Source organism: Camelus bactrianus, chromosome X, assembly GCF_048773025.1.
Source record: "Camelus bactrianus isolate YW-2024 breed Bactrian camel chromosome X, ASM4877302v1, whole genome shotgun sequence".
NCBI classification, from domain to species: domain Eukaryota; kingdom Metazoa; phylum Chordata; class Mammalia; order Artiodactyla; family Camelidae; genus Camelus; species Camelus bactrianus.
In genome coordinates this window covers 41,890,784-41,898,503 of record NC_133575.1, presented here as the reverse complement: position 1 = coordinate 41,898,503, position 7,720 = coordinate 41,890,784, and positions in this window count along the sequence as shown.

Below are 7,720 nucleotides of genomic sequence, written 5' to 3'. Positions count from 1 at the left end.
TTAGCATAGGAGAGGCAGTTCTCAAGAGCTATAAAAAAAAAAAATCCACAGGTAACATCATACTTAATGGTGAAAAACTGAATGTTTTCTCCCTATAATCAGGAACAAGACAAGACTGTCTATTTTCACCACTTATATTCAACATTGGAAGCTCGAGCCAGAGCAATTGGGCAAAGAAAATAAATAAGATACATCCAGATTGGAAAGGAAGAAGTAAACAATCTGTATTTGCAGATGACATGATCTTGTGTATAAAAAAATCCCAGGAAATCTACTAAAAACCAATAGAACTAATAAGTGAGTTCACCTGGGTTGCAGGGTACAAAATCAATATATAAAAATCAATTGTACTCCCAAAGACACCCAGTCACTTTTCCAAAGGAGCCTGGGGCGACCCTTGACATGGCAGACAAAAAAGTTATTTTCTTAGTAAATACAGGGGCCACTTACTCTGTGTTGCCCGATTTCCTTGGATCCTTGTCCTCCTAATTCTGTATAATAATGGGGATCAATAGAAGGCCCCAAACCAAGTACTTATTAGGAAATTTACTTTTGCACATCAGTTCCTGCTGGTGCCTGAATGCCCCATCCCCTTGGTTGGGAAGGGACTTGCTCACTAAATTCCAGGCAATAATCCAATTCAGAGACCCTTACATGAAAGACACTCACGAAGAAAGATGAATACTCTTGGCTATAGGAGCCTGCCTCAGTCCCAGGCCAGAGGAGGGCTCCCTTCCACTCCATATTGTTTCTCAACTGAACCCTTCTGTCTGGGAAATTGAGGTCCCTGATAGAGCTGCTATTGTCAGGCTATCATTAGAAATGGGAACACGTGAGGCTATAGGAAAGCCTCTTCAGATCAAAAGCCGAACCAAGAGCCATAATTTAAAAACTTCTCAAACCCAAAAAGGATTCTCAAAAGTGTTTGTAAATAGATTGCCAAATGGGAGGCCAGTGGTCAGACTAAACTGACCATAGCTGATATTCAGAACCTGATAGAAATTTTGGGGGGAAGCCTTCTCCCCTAAGCTAAGTGAGGAAAAACAAAACTGTCTTTGTTTTACAAATGTAGTCTTTACAGGACCAGAGGTGTGGCTCCAGAAATTATACAAAGGCCATCAATCGTTTTATCACTCCCAAAACCTCTCCTACTTATCTTAAGAAACTTACAAGTATTGAGGAAAGATTTTTGGTGCTAGCCTTAAGGGAACAAAGTCTTTCTAGGAGAAACTTGCTTTCCTATGCATTTGAGATACAAATATTCTACCTTGTCTTCTCCAGGAACTCTGATCTCACCATCTTTTTAAAATGCAAATTTCAAAAAAGGGGAGAATAAATAATTTGGAACTTAACTTCTTAAGGACAAATAGAAATTTTGTATCTTTTTCATAAATATTAGTAAAATGGTTTAGCCATCAAGATGGGCAATTTTGATTTGTTCTATCTGCCAGAAACCCAATTTAAATCCAACCTCTTTTGTAACAAATGGGTTTTACATTGTTATATCTGACTTACGGCTAAAATTTTGAAATGAAAACTATAAGGTCTCTGTTTTGTATGTATGTATGTCATAGATGTATGATATTGGCAAAATTAAACGGTGAAAGAGCTCTATTTAATTGGCTTAGAGGAAATTAAGTGCTTATATAAATAATCAAAAATACAAGGAAAACTAGCCAAAATTAATTTCAGGTTCATGTTATCTAAAAAGTATTCAGTCCTGGTATTGGTATTGAAGTTAGCTTAAGCTTTTTGGTTTAATTAATATAAACATGTCTTTAGAGTCATCAATGTTAAGTATAATACTTCTGTTGTATCTAGGCTTACTAGAGGGCAAATAAGACTTTATTATATCTGTTACAAATTTGTCAACAAGAAAACTAACTCATGTAGGAACACTTTCAAGAAAAGTAAATGTAAACAAAATAAGAGCTTTTGGATAAACTCTGTAAGAATAATCATGTTTTGGGAATGTCTATCCAAATTGTCTCTTCAAATTTTGGTGCTTGAAACTTAAAACTTGAAATTAAGTTAAATAAAGAAAACTCACTTATTATTTCATTTATAAAATGTTAACACATTAATTGCTGGGCAGGTCTAAGTTTACCTACCTTTGCCTTCTTAGGAAAAAAACTACAGCATACATTTCCAATCAGGAAATGCTGATATGACAACCAATTCACAATTCCTTGCTTCTTGTTTTGTTTTTTTCTTTTTTTGCCAGAGATTTAAGGTTTTTAAGGGCTAAAATTATAATATATGTAAATAAAGCTACTAAAATAATAAGGGAAACATCTCCGTATACAGTGGGAAAATAAGATGTGTGTTTTCAGTAAAAGGTTTGTGAAGAAGGAATACTGAGAAAAGAGTTTCATGCATAATCAGGATTTTAAGTATTTAACAAATTCTAAAAGTTCTTTGTAGCTCCAGGTAACTTTGAGATGCTTTAAAGGAACACTGAGGCATTTAGGTATTAAATTAACTAGGATTTTTTAGTATGTTAAGTTAAATATAATCAGTCATAATTCTAGTAATTGTAAACAAGTCTCTCTTTATCAATTATAGGTATTTAACCATGCCTTTTAAGTCTTTTGTCATCATAGACAATTGAATGCTGTTACAAAGGTGCTTCATCTTTAAAACGATTTATTGTTATGAAAACAGTGAGTTACAACAGTCCCACATCAGACGATGGCTATGCGAGGATTCCAGCCCATACAGCTCTCTGACACAAAAACAAAGGGCTGTCCTGCCCCTGGGGCCCCTAGATTAGTCATTCACAGATTTTTACTCCCTGATAGGCAGGGTCAATTCCCCTACTCAGCCTGGAAGTAGTTTTGGAAGACAGGCCATCACCCCTCTGCACCCCCATAAAATTATGGGAGTAAAATCTCTGAGAGGGGAATGAGACAGGAGGGAAGGGAGCAGGGCACAGCCATTCAAGGAATGACAGCAATTTAACACAAAAATGGTGGAAGATTCAATTCCCAGTAGGCCTTGAGGATCAAGATCTGGGGAGATTTGACTTCTAGTAGATCTTGAGCTTCATTATACACTCACTGTAGTATTAACATGGTAAATGATACTGTCACAGATGCCATGACAGCTTCGAGCTGACCATAAAAGGTCAAAGAGTGGGCAGTGGCCCAATTCCTGGGACTCCTAGCCCCTTCCCCAGGGTAGTTGGAATGGTCCTCCCAGTTGTTGGCATGTGAAGCTACCGAGCCCATAAAAACCGGCAACACCATACCTCGTGGTTGCCTTTCTCACTCTCTCGTCTTTGGAGACGGCCTGCACTCCGTCTATGGAGTGTGTACCTACTTCTACTCTAACCTGAGTACACAACCCCCACAGCTTGTGGCCTTTCTCTTGCCTTTTGGAACAGCCTACACTCTATGTAGTATGTATCTCTCTAAATAAATCTACCTTTGCAAAAAAAAAAAATCATAGGAAGCACAAAACTTACACTCAGAAATCTACAAAATACTACAGACATCGAAGTAGACCTTTAAAAATGGAAAGGCATCCTATGCTCGTGGATCAGAAAATTTAACATTAAGATGGCAATATTCTCCAACTCGATCTATGGATATAAGGCAATACTCATCAAAATTCCAGTGGGCTTCTTTGCAGAAATTGACAAGCTGATTCTAAAACTCATATGGAAACTCAAGAGGCCCAGAACAGTAAAAGTAATCTTGAAAAAAGAACAAAGTTAGTAGATTCACACTTCCCCATTTCAAAACTTACTATAAAGCCACAGTAATCTAGACAGTGTGATATCGGCACAAGGACAGACAGCACAATGGAATAGAATTGAGAGTCCAGAAATATACCTTCACATTTATGGTCAATTGATTTGCACAGATAAATCAATGGGAGACAGAATAATCTTTCCAATAAATTGTGCTGGGACAACTAAGTAGCCACATGCAAAAGAATGACTTTGGACTCCTATCTCACACCTTATACAGAAATTAACTTGGAATGGATCAAAGACCCAAATGTTGAAGCCAAAAATATAAAACTCTCATAAGAAAACATAGATGTACGTCTCAGTGAATAAAGAGACTACTGAATTGTACAGTTAAAGAGGGTGAGTTATATGATACATATGTGAATTATATCTTAATAAAACTGTTTAAAAAAAGAAAACATAGGTGTAAATCTTTATGATCTTGGAGTTAGCAATGGATTTTAGATATGGCACCAAAAGCACAAACAACAGAATTAATAATAGATAAATTGGATTTCATTAAAATTAAAAACTTTTGAGGGGAGGGTATAGTTCTATGGTAGAGTGTGTGCTTAGCATGTATGAGGTCCTGGGTTCAATCCTTAGTACTGCCATTAATAAATAAATAAATAAACAAAGAAACAATTACCTCCCCCCACCCATCAACAAAAACAAACTTTTACTCTTCAAATGACACCATTAAGAAAGTGAAAAAACAACCCATAAAATAGGGGGAAATATTTGCAAATCATTTATTCGATAGAAGACTTGTATCTAATACATAAGGAAGTCTTACAATTCAATAATAAAAAGATAACCACTTCACATCCACTAGGGCAACTATTATTTTAAAAAACCCAGAAAATAACAAGTGTTAGTAAGAATATGGAGAAATTGGAAACCTTGTGTATTGCTGGTGGGAATGTAAAATGGTGCAACTGCTGTGGAAAACTGGTGATTCCTAAAAAAAATTAAACATAGAATTATTATATGATCCAGCAATTCCACTTCTGAGTATATACCCAAAAGAACTGAAAATAGGGACTTGAACAGTTATTCTTACAATGTATGTTCATAGCAGTATTATTCACAATAGCCAAAAGGTGAAACAATTCAAGTGCCCATTAACAGATGAATGGATAAATAGAATGTGGTATATACATATAATGGAATATTATTCAGCCTTTAAAAAGAAGGCAAATAAACTATTTTTACCCTTTTATAGGAAATGTATGAATTTTGGGGAGTGAGGGTGGCAGTGGTGCCTCTTACTACTTTCTGTCAAACATTTGAATGTTTTCGTCAATATTTCATCATCTGTTTAATACTCCCAGTATATTTTCTCAAAGCCTATTTACTTCAAGTTATATGGAATGACATAATTAATAAGCAATAAAATCTGAATTATGCACACACAAAAAATTAAAAAAGAAGGAAATATTGACATATGCTACAACATAGATGAACCTTGAAGACATTATGCTGGAGGAAATGTCAATCTCTAAAGAACAAATATTATGTGATTCCATTTATATGAGGTTCTTAAAGTTGTAAAATGCATAGAGACAGAAAGTCATGGTGGTTTCTAGGGGCCGGGGAGAGGTGGGAATGGAGAGTTAGTATTATTAGGTACAGAGTTTCACCTGGGGAAGATGAAAAAGTTCTGGAAACGGATGGTGGTGATGGTTGCACAACAACATGAATGTACTTACTGCCTCAAAACTGTACACTTTAAAATGGCAAAAATGGTAAATTTTATGTTATGTATATTTCCCACAGTAAAAAATAAGATAAATAACTCAATTTTAAAATGGGCAAAGGATCTGAGTAGACGTTTCTCCAATGAAGATAAGCAAACAGTCAAAAAGAACATGAAAGGATGTTCAACATCACTAGCCATTAGGAAAATGCAAGTCAAAACCATAGTAAGATACTACTTCATACCCACTAGGCTATGATCAAACAGACAGATAATAACAAGTATTGGTGAAGATGTAGATTAATTGGGACCCTCACGCACTGCTGGTGGGAATGTAAAATGGTGCAGCCTTTGTGGAAAACAGTCTGGCAATTCCTCCAAAGGTTAAACATTGAATTCCTATATGATGCAGCAAATCTACACCTAGATATATACCCAAGAGAAATGAAAACATATGTTCACAAAAAAATTTGTACACAAATATTGATAGCAGCATTATTTATAATAGCCAAAAAAACCCCGACAAATATCCATCAATTGGTGAGTGGAAAAATAAAATGTAGTATGTCCATACAATCGAATATTATTCATCAATATAAAGAAATGAAGTACGGATACATGCCATAACATGAACCTTGAAAGCTATGCTAAGTGAAAAAAGCCAGTTGCAAAAGACCACACTGTATGATTCCATTTATATGAAATACCTAGAACAGACACACCTATAGCTACAGAAAGTAGACTAGTGGCTGCCAGGGGCTGGGCAGGTTGAGAGGAAATCCGGAATGACTGCTAACGGGTAGAGGCTTTCTTTCTGAGGTGACAAAAATGTTCTAAAACTGATGCTTGTGATGGTTGTACAACTCTGAATAAACTAAAACCCATTTAAATAGGTGAATTGTATAGTATGTGAATTATACCTCAATAAAGCTGGGTTTTGGTGCTTTTTTGTGCTTTTTTATTGAAGAATAGTCAGGTTACAACATTGTGTAAGCTTTTTTTAATTTTTAAAGATACAGGTGAATTTTTTTAAATGAGGGAGTACTTTAGGTTTGTGAATGTATGCAAACATCTATATCTATATATATGTGATAGATTGAAAGAATAGATATAGATACATATATAGATCTCCATTACATATGATTAAGTGGATAAAGATGCAATACAATATGCAAGATTGCGCCACATCTCCAAAAAAGAAGACAAATAATATATATATGCGCATAAATGCTTGTATATACATAGTTCATCTCTACAGCTTTTCTTAACCAGGGTTCAAAGATTAAAGCCGGATAGAAAATTACTTGTATGACTATTTTGTTAATTTGTCCAAAAACTGTACTTAATTAATGCCATTCTATATGCACCGGTGATAAGTTTATTCCTTACACACAATGGATGTCTTAAGGCATTAGGGCTTGGCTGCAAATGGATACACAGAAACTGAAAACCCTGGTTCCCACAGGGTTAGGAATGGGAGGGAAATTTTTTCCTTTTATTTTTTATTTTTATGTTTTTGGGGGGTTGTAATTAGGTTTTTTTTTTTTAATGGTGGTACTGGGATTTGAACCCAAGACCTCGTGCATGCTAGGCATGCACTCTACCACTGAGCTATACCCTTCCCCCTCTGGTATGGCCTTTTATAACTTTTGAATTTTGAACCAAAGAAGAAATATTAATAAAAATGTTCAATAAAGTTTATCTATGAAAAAAGGAAGAAAATAAATTTAACTAAAGCTGGGTCTAGAATTAATGAAGTGTGCGTATTTCTCACAATACAGTAGATTCTAAAGCATGTTTACTAGCTGAGGGCAAGAATCTGTGAAGATAAAAAGGTTTTAAAGAAAGAGAAGGAATAACATTGGCCAAGCCAGGACCATGTAGAGCTGGGAAGATAGAGGACTCTGAGCACAGGCAGAAGATTAGTTTTCACAAAAGGAGGTAAACAGGAAAGGCTGAGCACTAAATTTTGAAGTAGAGGAACTGGTATCAATTTTCTTTAAAAAGGGGAGGCAAGAACATCTTCAGAATGGGAGGGAACAGGGATGCAGCAGGCAACCTGAGAAGAAAGGTGAGGGAGGGATTGAAACAGCATCTCCAGGGATGGGAGCAAAAGCTAGCTAGTAAAAGGACCGTTGGGTCATTGTGGGTCCACTGGGGACATTGTACATTTCACCTGGGGCTCCACATTGGGAGAGGGCCACTGCCAACTACAGTGTAAGTTTGGGTCAATGCAACCCAGATAGGAAGTTTTCTGGAAATCTTGTCACATGAGGACTGGCTGA